Source organism: Ovis canadensis, chromosome Y (assembly GCF_042477335.2).
Source record: "Ovis canadensis isolate MfBH-ARS-UI-01 breed Bighorn chromosome Y, ARS-UI_OviCan_v2, whole genome shotgun sequence".
Taxonomy (NCBI): domain Eukaryota; kingdom Metazoa; phylum Chordata; class Mammalia; order Artiodactyla; family Bovidae; genus Ovis; species Ovis canadensis.
In genome coordinates, this window is record NC_091271.1 from 19,394,591 (window position 1) to 19,412,969 (window position 18,379).

Below are 18,379 nucleotides of genomic sequence, written 5' to 3' on the forward strand. Positions count from 1 at the left end.
CATCCAGCCCAGTGTTTTTCATGATGTACTCTGCGTTTAAGTTAAATAAGCAGGGCAACAGTATATAATCCTGACGTGCTCCTTTCCCTATTTGGAACCAGTCGCTTGTTCCATGTCCAGTTCTAAGTGTTGCTTCTTGCCCTGCATACAGATTTCTCAGGAGGCAGGTCAGATGGTCTGGTATTCCCATCTCTTTAAGAATTTTCCAGAGTTTGTTGTGGTTCACACAGGCAAAGGTCTCATCACTTCATGGAAAATAGATGAAGAAACAATGGAAACAGTGACAGAATTTATTTTCTTGAGCTCCAAAATCACTGCAGATGGTGACTGCAGCCACGAAATTAAAAGATGCTCACTGCTTGGAAGAAAAGTTGTGACAAAGCTAGGCAGTGTTTTAAAAGAAAGAGACATTACTTTCCCAACAAACGTCCATAAAGTCAAAGCTATGGTTTTTCCAGGAGTCAGGTACAGATGGAGGAGCTGCACCATAAAGAAGGCTGAGTGCTGAAGAATGGATCCTTTCAAACTGTGGTGCTGGAGAATGGAGAAGACTCTTGAGAGTCCCTTGGACTGCAAGGAGATCCAACCAGTCAATCCGAAGGGAAATCAACCCTGAATCTTCAGTGGAAAAACTGATGCTGAAGCTCCAATACTTTGGCCTCCTGAAGGGAAGAGTCAACTCATTGGGAAAACAAAACAAAACAAAACAAAACCCTTGATCCTGGGAACTATTGAAGGCAGCAGCAGACGGCATGACAGAGGATGAGATGATTGGGTGGCATCAGCAACCCAACGGAATGAGTTTGAGCAAGCTTCAGGGGATGATGATGGACATGGAAGCCTGGCATACAGAAGTTCATGGGGTCGCAGGGAGTCAGACACGACTGAGCAACTGAACAACAAAAGCCAGGCAGGGTCTTTATGTACAGCTGGCTGAACCTCAATGGGGCTTTTCTGAATTTCTGGAGGTGGGTAGAACATAATTTTTTAGCCAGATCCCATGCTGCAGCATGTCTGGAATATTTTGTGCTCGTAGTCAATCTTTTTTGTGTGTTTTCTGGGTGGCACTTGGGAGTCAGTGTTCCTCACAATGATGGATGCTGTCTCTCTCAGTCCCAGCTGAACTGAACTTTGGATCATGACCTCTGTATCAGGAGGCAACCCTGGCAAGTGCTCTGGCTGTTTGAATGACTGATGATTCTTGGTTTGGTGCTCGGTCTTTTCCTTCACATTCAAACTTTGTAGCCAGCACTTGCAACATGGAAAGACCCTCCTGTTGCAGTTCTTCCGAGCGTGATTTACAAAGGATGTCACCTATTTGAACATTTTGAGGCAAACCAGACAAACAAATTGTTCATGTTTCCATGCCATGTTCTAAAATACGCCTCTACATTGGCAAAAGCTGACAATCTGTAACTGCAAACACGGCAGACATAGGGCATTTTGCCAGGTTTGTGACTGTCCTTCAGGTACTGTAAGAGAACCTGATCTGTTTTGAAGGACAATTCACAGATATTACAGACCGTGGAGGGCTCCCAGGAAGCAGGGACACTTTCCATGCGACACTGCAGCTGGAACGAGGTGGGAAACTGGCGGTGGCAGTGCTGGCAGGTAGTGTGGGTTTCCCAGCTGTCACCCTTCTGCCTCTCAAGCTCCAGATGGTTCCTCAGGTGGGTCATAAACTTGACATATTTTAGAAGACTCAAGCAGCTGAGGCATTTGAAGGCTGTGTGAGTCTTCTGTTCTGGTGCCGTCTCTTGTATGCTCCAAAGTAAAAGCCATCAAATAACATTTACTCTCATCAGTGAATTTGATCCCAGATTTACTTTCATGGGATCAACAGTCTTGCTCTGACGTGCAAGAGTCAGAAAGTCCATTTTCTCCAGGCCTGACAAACTACATGTTCCTTCTGGATCCATAAGACGGAAGCATGCCTGGCCATTGGTGCGAGTCCGTGAAAATGATGCCCCACCATGCACACGGCTCGGTGAGGTCGGGGAATCTTCCAAGGTCATAACCGTGTTTTTCCAGGAGAGATACCTGGAGGGGCCATGGTGGAGGCAGGTCCCCCTGGGATTCCATCGCTGAGTTTGGGTCTTTTGGGATTCCCACTGTTAAAATTCACATCTGAAGTGGGACACCGCTTTGAATTAAGAGGGCTTTCATCCTTGCCTCCTAATGAGAGAACGGCTCCAGAGAGACAGGGTGGCCGCAGAGAGAACAATTCTGAATTGTGAAGGACAGTTTCCGGCGAGCTCGTTTTCCAATCAGGTTTAGATGAAGGCTCCGAAATAATAGAACTGCCTCTTCCTCCCCATACACACTGAGAAACTGGTGATACGGCAGCTGGCTCTGATGCTGGGGTCCTCAGATTTGCAGGTTGCCACCTGCAGGAGGGATCCGGATTCACGTGGTCCTTCATTCTTCTTGAAGATGAGTCCCTGGTCACTCTGTTCAAAACATTAGAAATGACTGGCTTTGAAGTTGAAATCACTCTGACAAAGAAGGTTTCAGCATCCTCCTTGACGTGCTCCACTCCAACAAAGATGACCTCAGCATCGTCATTGTCCTCACCTCTGGATTTGGACACGGCGGTCTTTTTCTCGGGTTGTGGTGGTGCTTGTGCTTCCTCACACGGGAAGAGATGGGCCATTTTGCAACCACTTGTGGCTTCAAGTGGCCCCTTCTAGTGTTTTTCTCCCCCTAAAAGCAATCACCAGGCAAGGTCATCCCCTCTGATCTCAGGTGTCAGTCTCTGTGGTTTCAGGTCACCCTCAGTTGGTCACCGAGAATATTAAATGGAAAACTCCAGAAATATACAACTTATGCATTTTAATCTGCAGGTAATTCTGAGGAGAGTGATTGGAATCTCACACCATCCTGCTTCCTCCTGCCCAGAATGTGAATCGTTCCTTAGTCCTGAACATCCCACGCGTCTGTCACTCGGTTACCACAATGACTGTTGAGATGCCACGGGGCTTGTGACCAAGTTATCCTTACTTTACTCAATAATGGCCCCAAACCGTAAGTGGAGGGATGCTGTCCATTGACATATGCCAGAGAAAATCCATTAAGTGCTACCTTTCAGTGAAAAGATCGAAGTTCTCAATTTGATATAAAAGAGGAAGAAACAATGTATGCTGAGGTTGCTAATATCTGTGGTGAATGTGAAGAAGAGAAAATAAATCTGGGTTAGTTTTGCTGTCAAACCTCCAACTGCAAAAGGTATGGACACAGAGCGTAGTAAGTGCTTAGTTAGGGTGAAAAAAAATCGCTCAATTAGTACAGTAGTATATTTTACATAGCGACTAGACTCACAACACTTTTATAAAAGTATATTGCTATAATTGTTCTATGTTATTATTACACCTTCCCTGGTGGCTCAGATTGTAAAGTGTCTGCCTACAATTCGGGAGAGCCAGGTTCAATGCCTGGGTCAGGAAGATCCTGTGAAGAAGGAAATGGCAATCCAGCCCAGAATTCTTGCCTGGGAAATCCCATGGACAGAGGAGCGTAATAAGCGGCAGTCCATGGGGTCGCAAAGAGTTGCACACGACTGAGCGACTTCACTTTCACTTTCCTGTTATTTTTAGGCAGTAGCTATCTCTTACTGTGCCTCTATACAGTAGACTGCATCACAGGTATGTTTGTATAGAAGAACCATTGTGTATATAGAGTTTGATACTGTGTGAGTTTACCGATGTCCCCTGGGGGTCTTGAAACTTACTCTCTGCCGATAAGTGGTGATGATTATATTTCTTTCAAAAGACAAAATTAGTACCTGGTTTAATCACTGGCTGAAACATTGAGATAACTATTAGCACCCTTAGACATAAGGAAACATCTCAAACTCAGTGAAATGACATGACCCTTTTAAACTTCCTTCTCCAGCCACCACTTTTGCCTTGACTCCCCATGGTGGCCCCCGTGCTCCTGTTAAACTCTGCAGGAGAGCTGGTAGGCACCATTTTGCTTACAGATCTACAATCTCACTCAGAAATGCTGACCGACAGAAAATGTCCAAAAGAGCCCCCAGCTGTCCCTTGGGGGTGCCTCTCACTCCCTCCACTCTCCGAGTCCAGAAGGCACCATAGTCTATACATGGATCCAAAATATTTGTTTTAAAATCCCAGCCATTTCTAATAGCAGGACTTGAACCTGCCTCATGCTGGCAATTCTCTCTCTCTCTCTCCCTCCCTCCCTCCCTCCTTCTCTCTCTCCCTTCCTCCCTCTCTCTCTCTCTCTCTCTCTCCCCCCCCCCTCTCTATTTCTCTCTCTCTCTCTCTCTCTCTCTCTCAGAGAGGGAGAGCATTTACTCTGTGCTTGAAACTACTACCACAGCATCAACATTGTATTAGGTATTATACGGAATGTGGAGATGATTTAAAACATGTGGGAGTATCCCCTTACGTTACATGCAAAGACTGCACCATTTTACGTAATGGACTTGATCACCCATTAATTTTGGTGTCTCCAGGTGCAGGGTTCCCAGACCCAATCTCCCATGGGTACCGAGGAGGGAGGGACGGGACTTCTCAAGACTTCTACTGCTCCCCCTGCCTTGGATGCTGTCTCAATTACCAGCACCCAACTCCTGAGCTGCCTCGGTCCACAGTTTCTCTGCCAGGCTTTCCTGACCATGATGTCAGAAATCACAGCCTCCCCCAACTCACATGCCATTTTCCCCTCCAGAGCTATTGGGCTGCTGTATTTTGGTTTCTAGAACAACATGGGGTGTCTGTCAGTGCTACATGCCTGCTGCAGAAATAAACAGTAACTGTTATTAAACAATCATTTACCTGTACCTCAAGCTCGGCCCACTCATTCCTGGCTCCCCAGGTACTTACACTTGATCTTAGCCAAAAGGCTGAGAAGCAATTTCTCCAAGCATTTGATGACTTCCAAATCTGAATGGATTAAAACTATCAGGCAAGAGAGAAAGTCAGCCAGTATGTAGCTGGATGCTGACAGGGGCAGTGGTGCTCCTTGAAATTAAAGGTTTGTAACACAGTTTCTCTCCATATAATACATTTGTTGATAGCTTCCATGCCATTAACACGTTTCATAGACATTAAAGGACATTCTAAAGTTTACATTTGGCCATTTGTGATACCAGATCACATTTCATCAGTAGCATATCATAGTTTGTTTGCTTGTGTGTAAATGATGTCCCTAGCGGTAAAGGTCCCTCCTGCCAATGCAGAGGACCTAAGAGATGCAGGTTCCATCTCTGGGTCAGGAAGACCCCCTGGAGGAGGGCATGGCCACCCACTGCAGTATTCCTGCCTGAAGAATCGTATGGACAGAGAAGAATCGTGGGCGACAGTCCATAGGGTTGCAGAAAGTCAAGCATGACTGAAGCAACTGAACACACACGCAGACATATGTATATAAATATATATTTTATAGTGGTATGAAAAATAGTGCTGTGGGACCTCCCTGGTATTCCAGTATTTAAGACTTCTCACTTCCAGGCCAGGGACACAGCTTCAATCCCTGGTCAGGGACCTGTGATCCCACATGCCACTGGGTGTGGCCAAGGTAAATGGAATAATGTATCTTACAGCTGATGTTATCTTAGATTTATTGAAGATTTCTATTTTTCATAAGCAGAATCCAGCCTACTACATTCATGTCACAAGTCACTAATGGCATGCTAGCTGCATTATATAGGCAAGTGGTTTAGACAGGGATTGACAAATCGGCTTGCTTCCCGATTGGTTTTTTTTTGTTTGTTTTTTCTTTTAATTTTTAAAAACGTTTAATATTTTTTACATTGAGGTTTAATTTTGGGAAAAACAAAGGAAAGGTTTGTGACGTGTGAACATTATATGATATCTAAATTTCAGTGTCACAAAGAAAGTTTTATTGGAACATAGACGTGATCATTTGCCTCTGCCTGAGGCTATTTCACCCTGCTAATGGGAGAGACCTCAATGGCCCTTAATGCCTGGTTACTCTCTAGACCTTAACAGAGAAATTTTGCAGACTCATGGCTGCAGAGAACAAAAGGAAGCATTCCAAACCCCATGGCTAAACAGCTCCTGAAGTCCAGTTGACTCAGTGCAGCTAAACACTGTTTCGGTTCTGTGCTGAGTTTAAAGTCCTTCTTTAGGCCATTCTAGATAAAACGCATTCAGAAGTTTATGATGGTCCCATGTTTTCGTCTGTGCCATGCTTTCAGTTTCTCCTCATTCAACATGTATCAAACAAACCCCGAAGTTTATCATCATCCAGTGTTTCAAGGCTGTTTCCTGCTCAACTGCTTCGTCATTCTCTGCAGAAAATACATAACCAATAATTTATCACAATCCAGAGTGTTAATTCTGGCATATGCTTCAAAAGGTCCTTTGTCCACTCAAGGTTGAGCACACTCTTAGTTGATCACCATCCGTTGATTCAGGGCTAGTACATACTTTCATTGATTTTTCAACTACCACAGCTCATCATACACAATGATTTACCATGATCCAGTTTCAGTGTTTTGACAGGCTCCTTGTGCTTCTTTCTATATACAAGATCAAACACAGGCCATCTGAAGTGTGAACATACAGTGTTTCAGTCATGAAACCCACTTCAAGTGGTTCTTCACTTACTCCACAACAAATACACCATATAGGTTATCGACATTCATTGTTTCAATGTTGTAGCACATACTAATGGCTGCTTCACTAACTCCAAGTCAAACACATCCAGTGGTTTGCCACTATCTTGGGTTTCAGATCTGTGACATGCTTCAAGAGCTCCTGAAACTACTCACGGTCAAAGGCACTCTGTAGATTTGTTGTTGCTTGCTGTTATATGTTGTTCAGTCATTCAGTCATCTCCAACTCTTCGAATCCCATGGACTGCAGTATGTCACGCCTTCTTGCCCTTGACCATCTCCCGGAGCTTGTTCAAACTCAAATCCACTGGGTCGGTGATGCCATCCAAGTATCTGGTCCTCCATCGTCCCCTTCTTCTGCTCCAATCTTTTGCGGCATCAGAGTCTTTGCCAACGAGTTGGCTCTTCACATCAGATAGCCATAATATTGGAGCTTCTGCCTCAGCATCAGCCCCTCCAGTGAATTTTCAGGATTGATGTCCTTTACAGTTGACTGGATTGATTTCCTTGCAGCCCAAGGGACTCACAAGAGTCTTCTCCAAGACTGTGGTTCAAAAGTATCACTTCCTTAATGTTCAGCCTCCTTTATGGTCTAACTTACATCGTCACATGACTGCTTAAAAAAACACAAATATAGCTCTGACTATATGGACGCTTCTTGGCAAAGGGATGCCTCTGCTCTTTAACATGCAGTCTAGGTTTGTCACTGCTTTTCTTCCAAGAAACAAGTGTCATTTAATTTCATAGCTGCAGTCATCACCTGCCATGATTTTGGAGTCCAAGGAAACAGAAGTCTCTCACTGTTACCATTGTTTTCCCATCTATTTGCCATGAAATAATAGGACCAGATGCTAGGATCTTTAGTGTTTTGAATGTTGCGTCTTAAGCCAGCTTTTTCACTCTCCTCTTTCACCTGCATCAAGAGGCTCTTTAGTTATTCTTTGCTTGATGCTATATCGGTGGTGTCATCTGCATATCTGAAGTTATTGATATTTCTATTTTTCTCTTAATTTCAGCTTGTGTTTCCTCCAGCCCAGCATTTTCCAAGATGTGCTCTGCATATAAGTTAAATCAACAGGGTGACACATGTAGTAGTTTGTTTGTTTGTTTGTTTTTCCCAATTTCAAACCATCTGTTCTCCTTTTCTGGTTCTCACTGGTTGTTTCTTGACCTGGATACAGGTCTCTCAGGAGGCATGTAGGTAGTCTGGTATTTCCATGTCTTTAAGAATTTTCTGCAGTTTGTTGTGATCCACACAGTGGATTTTTATCATACTCAATAAAGCAGAAATAGTTTTTTTTTTTTTTAATAATATTCTTGCTTTTTCCATGATCCAATGGATGTTGCCAATTTGACCTCTGGTTTCTGTCTTTTCTAAATCCAATTTGAACATTTGCAACTTCTAGGTTAATGTGCTATTAAAGTCTTGCCAGGAGAATTGTGAGCATGTCTTTGTTCGATTCACTTCAGCTGTTCAGTTGTGTATGACTGTTTGTGGGCCCATGGACTACAGCAAATCAGGCCTTCCTGTCCATCACGAACTCCCGCAGCTTACTGAAATTCATGTCCTTTGAGTCGGTGATACCATCTAACTGTCTCATCCTCTGTCGTCTCCTTCTCCTCCTGCTTTCAATCTTGCCAAACATCAGGGTCTTTTCAAATGAGTCAGCTCTTCACGTCAGTTGGCCAAAGTATTGGAGTTTCAGCTTTAACCACAGTCCTTCTAATGAATATTCGTGATTGATCTCCTTTAGGATGGACTGGTTGGATCTCCTTGCGGTTCAAGGGACTCTCAAGAATCTCCTCCAACAACACAGTTCAAAAGCATCACTTCTTTGGTGCTCAGCTTTCTTTATAGTTCCACTGGTACATCCATACACGCCTACTGGAAAAATCATAATCTTAACTAGGTGGAGTTTTGTTGGCACATTATCATCTCTGCTTTTTAATATGCTGTCTCAGTTCAATTCAGTTCTCCACCTATACAGCATCGATCATAAGACATCTAGGTTAAAGATGAAAGGTTTACCCACAGTGAGGGGCACCCGGAGAGGTTCACTGAGTTACATGGAGGAAAGAAGAGGGAGGGGGTAGTTAGAGGTGACTGGAATGAGATGAGGTGGGATCAAAAGAGGAGAGAGAGAAAAAAAAAGAGGAGAGAGAAAGCTAGCCAGCAGTCACATCCTTATGTGTGCTCCACCGTCTGGACCACTCAGAGGTATTCACAGAGTTATACAGGGAAGAGGAGAGGGAGGAAGTAGACAGAGGTGGCCAGGAGGATAAAAGAGGGAAATGAAAAGCAGAGAGACAGATCCAGCCAGTAACCAGTTCCTGAAGTGTTCTCCACCGTCTGGAACACGGAGATTCACAGAATTGGGTAGAGAAGAGAAGGGGGAAGGAAGAGACAGAGGCCACCTGGTGGAGAAAAAGGAGTGTCCAAAGGAGGAGAGAGTGGTCAAGCCAGTAATCTCGGTCTCAGGTAAAATTGGGTAGTGAAGTTTGGGTTTTTAAATGTACAAAATTGACAACAAATACCAAAAAGCAAAGATTAAAAATCTAGAATAGAGGTTGGATTTTAAAAAACGCAATATTAAGGAAAAGAAGAATAAGAAGAGAAAAAAAAAAGCCACAAGAACTATTAAAACAACAACAACAACCACACAAAGACTATATACAGTGTTTGCTTTTAAAAATAGGTTTCTTTTTAAGTAACAGTAGGTTATAAGAATAAAAATTAAAGGATAAATAGAGGACTTAAATATTTCTAAAAGTTAAAAAAAGAAGAAGAAGAAAAAGAAAAGAAGAATAAACTACCACACAACAACATTAGCAAAAAAGAAAAAAAGAAAAATAAATGGTCATAAAAATAGTAAAGATATTTCTGGCCCTTTCTCTGGTGTTGTGGGCAGTGTGGGGTTATTTCCAAGGCGGTTCCCTCCATTAAATTTCTTCTGTTTGCTGGTCTCTTCAGTGTCTGATTTCCGTCCTAATAAGGGGGGGGGGAGCATGGTGGACACTTTTTATTTTTATTTTTTTGGCTCCCTTGTTCAGTTGTGCTGTGGGGAGGGAGGGATGCTGCAAACAAATAACACCTGCGTGTGCTTTCAGCGTTTCAGGCCCACTGGGCCTGCCCCTGCTCACGATGCACACCGCTCATGCTCTACGTTGCTCCAGGGTCTGAGGCCGGCCCTAGGCTGCACGCACCTCCCAGGTCTAAGCCGAACTCAGCTTCGGTGCTCAGGTAAGCCCTCAGAGGCACAGATTCGGTTGGGACTGACTTTTGTGTCCTTCTGACGGCCGAGTAGCTCAGGTGTGTGGTGAGCGCAGTCACTGTGACTTATCGCCTTTCCTGTCTACGCTGCTAGTTTTCTGGATGTACCACTGGTGCCCCTTGTGAGGTGGATGGTGACTGTCCATAACCCCCAGAAGTCTTAGCAAAGAAGCCTGCTTGCAGTTTTGTAGGTAAAGTCTCTCCGGGGCTGCGATCGCCCCCTTCCAGCGAATACGGTTCTGGCTGCCTGTCACCGGCGGGGGATGGTCTGTAACCGGCTATTTCTGTTCCATCCTTTGTTCTGTGTGCGGTCCTGGTGGTGTCTTATGTTCGGGCTTTTCACGTGGTAGCTGTCCCACAGTCTGATTTGCCAGTGCAGGTTTGTTCTTTGTGGTTATGTGCGGGGCGTTCCTGCCTGATTCTTAAAAAGCAATGCAGCCCGCGCCTCCTGAGCCTCCCTGCCCTGCCCCCACTTGCTAGTGTCGGATGCAGGCGTCTGTGCTGCTTTTCTGCTGGGGGAGTTACTGTTGTGCTTGTAATCTGTAGGTTTTAATTATATATTTATGTTTCCTTCCTGCTACGTTGCACTCTGTGCTTCCAAAGCTCACCACAGACTCGGCAGGGAGAATGTTTCTTGGTGTTTGGAAACCTCTCTTCTTAAGATTCCCTTCCCGGAACGGGATTCCCTTTCCAGGACGGAGCTCCCTTCCTACCTCCTTAGTCTCTTTTTTCATCGATAGCTTTTTCCTGGCCATCACTTTCAGTCTGTATGTGTCCCTAGTTATGAGGTGGTTTTCTTGCAGACAGTATATTCTTGTATGCATTCACCCAGTCTTTGCCTTTTCATTGGAGCATTTAGCCCATTTCTGTTTAAGGTAGTTGTTGATAAGTATGATCTTCTTACCACTTACTATATATTTTGTGGCTTTGTTTTTATAAGCTTTTCTGCTTCCTATCTAGAAAAGATCCTTCAGCATTTGCTGAAGTGCTGGTTTGGTGGTTCTGAACACTAACTGCTTTTGTTTGTCTGTAAAGCTCTTGTATTGTCTTTTGAATGAGAATACTATCCTTGTTGGATAGAGTAATTTTGGCTTTAGGCTTTTGCCTTTCAGCACTTTAGGTGCATCCTGCCATTCCCTTCTAAGCTGAAGAGTTTCTATTGTAAGATCAGCTGTTATCCTTATGGGGATTCCCTTCTATGTTATTTGTTGTGATTCCTTTGTTACCTTGAATATTTGTTCATTGTGTATATTTATTTGTTTGTTTGTTTTCATTTTGATTAATGTGTGTTTTGACATGTTGTGTCTTGGTTTTCCCCCTATGGGACACACTGGGATTTTTCATTTTAGTTGTCTGTTCTTTTTCCCATTTCAGGGACGTTTCTAAATATTTCCTCCTCAAATATTTTCTCATGCCCTTTCCTTTTGTCTTCTTTCTTTGAGAAACCTATGATTTAAATATGGGGGCATTTGACATTGTCCCATAGGTCTCTGTGATTGTCTTCATTTCTCTCTTTCTTTTTTTTTTTTTTTCTGCTCTGCTTCATTTATTTCCCATATCCGATCTTCCAGCTCACTTATTCTTTCTTCTGCCTCAGCTACAGTACTGTTCCTGTTGTCCAGAGTGATTTCTATCTCAGTTATTTCATCGCTCATTATTGATTGACTACTCATGATTTCTTCCAGGTCCATTTAAAACATCCCTTTCATCTTCTCAATCCATGCCTGAAGTCTATTTATCTGTAGTTTCATTTGTTTCCAAGACATTGACTATTATTGTGCTGAACTGTTTTTCCTGTAGACTTCCTACCTCCTCCTCTTTCACTGGTTTGTTGATTTTCATTGTATTCCTTCATCTGCTGGATATGTCTCTGCCTTTTCATGTTGTTTCGAAGACTGTCTTCGAGGTCTATTTTCTGCACACCAGAGGGCCATCATTGCTATTAATTGGGTGGTCTCCTCCAAGTGAATGTGGTGGGACCAGTGGCTTGTGTAAATTTTCTTGTTGAGAGAACTTTTTGTTGTTGTTGTTATAGAAGATGGCTGTTGATCTCACTTGTTCTGAGAGTCCATGCAGTGTCCATTAGGGAATTAGTGGGCTCTATTACGGCTTTGATTCCAGATGAGCTATTTCAAATCCTCAAAGACGATGCTGTGAACGTGATGTACTCAATAAGACAAGAAATTTGAAAATCTCAACTGTGGCTCAGTTGGAAATGGTCAGTTGTCATTCCAGTCTCGAAAAAGGCAATGCCAATGAATGCTCAAACTACCATGCAGTTTTACTCATCTCACATGCTAACAAAGAAATGCTCAAAATTCTCCAAGCCAGGCTTCAGCAATATGTGAACCATGAACTTCCAGATATTCAATCTTGTTTTAGAAAATACAGAGGAATGAAAGATCAAGTTTCCAACATCTGCTGGATCTTCACAAATAAGCAAGCAAGTTCCAGAAAAACCTCTAGTTCTGCTTTACTGAGTATGCCAAAGCCTTTGAGTGTACGGATCAAAATAAACTGTGGAAAATTCTGAAAGAGACGGTAGTACCACACCACCGGATCTGCCTCTTGAGAAGCCTGTATACAGTTCAGGAAGCAACAGTTAGAACTGGACATTGAATAACAGACTGGTTCCAAATAGGAAAAGCAGCACCTCAAGGGTATATATTGTCACCCTGCTTATTTAACTTCTATGCAGAGAAATGTGTGGCTGGAAGAAATGCAAACGGGAATCAAGACTGCCAGGAGAAATGTCAAAAACTTCAGATATGTAGATGACACCCCCCTTATGGCAGAAACTAAAGAGGAACTGAAGAGTCTCTTGATGAAAGTGAAAGAGGAAAGTGAAGAAGTAGGCTTAAAGCTCTACATTAGGAAACCTGAGATGGCATCCTGTCCCATCCCTGCATGGCAAATAGACGGGAAAACAGTGGAAATGGTGGCAGACAGTTTTTTTTTTTTTTTTGGGGGGGGGGAGGCTCCAAAATCACTGAAGATAGTGACTGCAGCCATGAAATGAAAAGACGCTTACTCTTCCTAGACAGCATAAAACAAGACCAGAGGCTGACTGCAGCTCAGATCATGAAATCTGTATTGCCAAATTCAGACTTAAATTGAAGAAAGGAGGAAAAAACCACTAAACCATTCAGGAATGACCTATCTCAAATCCCTTATGATTACACAGTGTAAGTGAGAAATAAATGTAAGGGACTAGATCTGATAGAATGCCTGATGAACTATGGACGGAGGTTCATGACACTGTACAGGAGACAGGGATCAAGACCATTCCCAAGAAAAAAGACACGCAAAAAGGCAAAATGGCTGCCGGAGGAGGCCTTACAATTAGCTGTGAAATGAAGAGAAACGAAGCCAAAGGAGAGGAGGAAAGATATACCCATCTGAACACAGAGTTCCAAGGAAAGAGAAGAAAGCCTTCCTCGGTGATCAGTGCCAAGAAATGAAACAAAGCAATAAAGCAAAGCAATAGAATGGGGAAGACTAAAGATTTCTTCAAGAAGACCAGAGATACCAAGGGGGCATTTCATGCAAAGATGGGCACTATTAAGGACATAAAAGGAATGGACCTAACAGAAGCAATAGACATGAAGACGAAGTGGCAAAGAACACACAGAAGAACTGTACATCAAAGATCTTCACAACCCAAATAATCATGACGATGTGATCACTCACCTACATCCAGATACCTTGGGATGTGAAGTCAAGTGGGCCTTAAGAAGCATCACTATGAACAAAGTGAGTGGAAGTGATAGAATTCCAGTTGAGCTATTTGAAATCCTAAACGATTATGCTGCGGAAGTGCTTCACTCAATATGTCAGCAAATTTAAAAAACTAAGCAGCAGCTCAGGCCTGGGAAAGGTCAGTTTTCATTCCAATCCCAAACAAAGGCAATGCCAAAGAATGCTCAAACTACTGCACAATTGCACTCATCTCACACGCTAGTAGAGTAGTGCACAAAAATATCCAAGCCAAGCTTCAGCAATACACGAACCATAAACTTCCAGATGTTCAAGCTGGTTTTGGACAAGTCAGAGGAACCAGAGGTCAAATGAGTGTATGCACCACTACTTCTGATGATGCATGCAGCAACTACTGACGTTGAAATCACAAGTTTGCATTCTGCTTTTACTAAGAATTGAATTAGGACAGGTGCACTAGTTAGCTTGCACTCTGGCACATACATTACAACTCTAGAGCATAAGTATCACAACCAAGTGCGTCTGCACTCCGGACCTGGCATGCGGTAACGACTGAAAATGCAAGAAGCTTTTCACAGTTACAGACCCCTGATTTGAAACCACTGCTGCTGCTGCTGCTGCTGCTAAGTCACTTCAGTCGTATCCGACTCTGTGTGACCGCATAGATAGCAGCCCACCAGGCTCCCCTGTCCCTGGGATTCTTGAGGCAAGAATACTGGAGTGCGTTGCCACTTCCTTCTCCAATTCATGCATGCATGCTACGTCGCTTTAGTCTTATCCGACTCCGTGCGAACCTATGGACAGTAGCCCACGACGCCCCTCTGTCCACGGGATTCTCCAGGCAAGAATGTTGGGGTGGGTTGTGATTTCCTTCTCTTATGTCAAACCACACATGCTACAAACACTGAGCTTGCCCTCTGGAATACGCGCTTGTCGATACTGAGGCCACCATCTAGAGGATGCTCGCTGGAACTACTTAGTTTCCAATCTGGATCACCCTTTCTGCCACCATTGAGACTATTAACAAGCTTTAGAACAAGTGCATTGCTGTCACTGAGACTGCACAGTAGAGCATACATCCCATCACTCCTAAACCCGGGTTCTTTAGGGTATGGCCTGCCACTACTGAGCCTGTCCCTAAAACATGCCTGTTGTAAACACACATACACTTTTGGTGTATTACGCTCTGGATTCTGCATCCCTGCACTACTGAAATTGCCTTCCAGAACAAGAGTTCATCACCGGCTGACCTTTCACTCTGAAGCATGAACATCACAATCATTAGCATGTTGCTTTATAGGTAAGTCAGGCCACTACTCGACCTGCACTGTAGTTCAGGTGTGCCTAAATAGTTACTGAACTTGCACTCTGAAGTTTCCTTCTGGACACAACTGAGCCAGCACTCCTGTAGACAGAGTGAGTTTAAACACTGGAGGACATGGTACGCCTCTCCTGAGCATGAGCTCAAGTGCAGGCATCCGGGCTCTGCTGAGAACAGGCTCTAGTTGCACACATGCCAAAGTAACTGAACGTGCAGCTGTGGGTACAGATCTCATGAATACAGAGTGAGCGCATTTCATCATGGGCTTTGCACCACTGAGGCTTACTCAGAAGCATATCTTCCATCGTGACTGCGTGTGCCTTCAAGAGCCAATGTTCTGACACTACGGAGACTGTGCTGTAGAGTAAGAATGCCTGAACTACAAACTGCACACTGAATCATGCATCCCAGCAGTATAAATCCTAGCACTACAGCACACTTGTCACTTCTGAGTCCTTACACTAAGCAGGCATGGCACAGCTAGTGAGCATGTGGTCTAGAGCATATGTGTGGCCATTACTAATTTCAGACTCGGAAGCCTGTGTCTTGCCACTTGTAAGTCAGGCCCCAAAATATTCATGTTTCAGCTATTGGTTTTGCACCCTGGTACACTCCTTTATCACTGCTGAGACTGCGTTACAGAGCATGAGTTCCACCACTACTAATCTTGCTCGATGGCCTGTGTGCTTAAACCTGTGAGCCTACACTCTGCAGCTGAAAATTGCCAATGACTTGGCTTGCCCTCTGTTGCATATTTTCCCCACGCTTCTTCCTGCACTCTGGAGGACCTACTCCAGGAGGCTGCTTTCTAAAACACATATCATCTCCACGAGTGAACCGTCATTCTAGATCAACTGTGTGACCACTAGTGACCTTGAATTCTGAAGTGTTATATTACCTTCCTTGAGGTATTGCTCGAGAAGGTGTGTGCAACAATTACCCCAGTGACATTTTATACCAGCCATTTTGCTGCTAGTCACCCAGCACTCTAGACTGTGCAAGCTGTGAGTAGTGTACCTGTATATCTGTGGATGACGTGCCACCACTACAGACCTGGTGTATACTTCATACGTCCTGCCTCAATTGATCGTTCGTCACAATACACATATGCCACAACCCTTGCTCTTGCAATGTTGATGACTTCTCTTCCCGCTACTGAGCTTGTGTGGCACAGCAGGTATATAACATTTTCTGAATTTGATCTCTGGATATGCAACCAAAAATAAAAACCCAGCTTTCAAGAGAACATGTCCCTCTGCAGTCTGCACTCTTGAGCAAGGGCACTGCAACTCCTGAGACATCACTCTGAAGCACATGTAGAGCAGGCATGCTGCATCTGCTGAACTTAGCTCTTCAGCATGCCTCTCAACAGTGAAACACACTTTAGGCATACCCCTCTTAATACAGACCGATGATCTAGAGCAGGCATGCTTCACATCCTGAATCTTGGCTTTCGAGAACACGTGCTTCATCTCCTGAGATGGTGCTTTTGCGGATTCTCCCCACCACTACTAAGACTGTGCTCTAGAGGGGTGTGACACTTTGGAGCCTGCATGCCTCACTACTGCGTCTCTGCTCTAGCCTGGAAGTACTGAAACAGCTTAGCTCGCAATCCGGAGCACACGTTCTGCCACTAGTGTGCTTGCACTTTAGAGCAGGCTGTCTGAAGCCATCCCATTGGCACTGGCAACATGCGTCCAGCCACTGCTGAATGCACACTAGAGCACAGTTCCTGCCACTCTTGAGCATGTACTCTACCACAAGATGTCTAAGCTGCTCAGTTGCATTGCGGAGCATACCTCTTTCCACAAGTGAACTTGCATTCTACAGGAAATGGTACACAAACACTGACCTTGTGCTCTAGACTTGGCACACCATACATAATTTTCTTAACATTTGAAGCATATGTCTGGCCAACACTAAATCCACGCTTTAGATCAGCTGTGCTAAAATCACTGAGCTTGCCCTCAAGAGTATATCTGAACTCACATTTTATAGCACACCTACTACCACGGTGGATCCTGTGCTCTAAAACTCTCGTGAGATAGGAGAACAAGATGGTGGAGCTATAAGTGGATGTGGAGTACATCTCTCCATGGATACATCAGGCATACACCTTCAGACACAGAAGAGAAATCAGAATGTTACCGGAAAGTAGACAGGAGTACCTGACAAGTGGCAAAAATATATAGAACCATGCAAAACTCAGTCGGGCGAAAGAACTGGGGGAAAAATCAGGAGTGTTAGTAGGACTGGATCTGCCCTGAGTGGGGGAAGGAACTGAAGCTGAGGTCCAATCCCACACTGGGTCAATCGTCTGAATTGTAGAATAGACATTTAAATCTGAGAGTGAAACAGCTGATCTGTGGAAAGCTGGGTGCAATGAGAAGCAGAGGGTCCTTGCTGCAGCCGTACATACCCCGTAAAAGGACATCCGTCCCCTGAAAGGCCCCGTGGCTGGCAGCTGCAGTTTAGGGACTTTGCGGCAATTCATGGGGAGGGCTGCTGTTTCCTGGGGAGAGATGGAGAGAGGGGGTTTGAAGGAGGACACTGTGGTAGGGTATGCCTGTGGAGGAAAGCCAGGCAGCCATAAAAGCAAGGCAATAACACCGAGTCACATGTCGGGGGTGGAGCAATCACCATAGCCTCTCTCTCCCCACATGCTAGCATCAGCCGTTACTACAATAGTGAGGCTGACCCATCAAATGCTGAACACACTGAAATGCAGAGCAGGACACCACGCAGGGTCCTCCTTTAAGTGCCTGATGCACCATACTAGAGTAGAATCCCACTCAGGATGCTCCTTTAAGTGTCAGATGCACTGATTTACACAGGAGGACCCCAGCCAGGAAATTCGCTCTATGTGCTGACCCATTGAACGACAGAGAAGGATCCCAGGCAAGGAAGCCTTCTGAGTGGCCGAATAGGTGGAACTAGGGAGAAGACTGGCCAAAGAGGCCTTCTGATCACCGGATACAAGGGCTCAAAAAAGAAAAAAAAAAGGCTCTGATAGGGCCATAACTCCTGTGGTGTAGTCAGTCTGTGTCCCTGCACCCTGCCCATTTGACACCACCTGCGTCCCTCAAAGCCAAGCAGCTGCTCCACTTTCACAGTTAACTCTCACTGGAAAAAAGCTGCTACAGGTTAAAAAAAAATCATGCAACTCTTTGCACAGGATTGCTTCAGTCCTGTCTAACTCTGTTTGGAACACATTTCACCACTACAGAGAAGAAGCTCTAAAATGCATATACTGGAACAACTGATATTTTCCAGTCTTGTAGCCACTGCTGAGTTTTCCAAATTTGCTTGCATATTGAGTTCAGCACTTTCATAGCACTATCTATTAGGATTTGAAATCACTCAAGTGGAGTTCTCTGTCTCCGCTAGCTTTGTTTCTATTGATGCTTCTTGCGGCCCGCTTGACCTCACATTCCAGGATGTTTGGCTCTAGGTGAGTGATTAGATC

The 18,379-nt window shown here is 44.4% G+C and overlaps 1 pseudogene; it reads right to left on the reverse strand.

Moving 5' to 3' along the window:
* Positions 1 to 940: 940 nt before the first annotated feature.
* LOC138431467 (zinc finger protein 280A-like) lies at positions 941 to 2,653 on the reverse strand (annotated as a pseudogene).
* Positions 2,654 to 18,379: the final 15,726 nt, after the last annotated feature.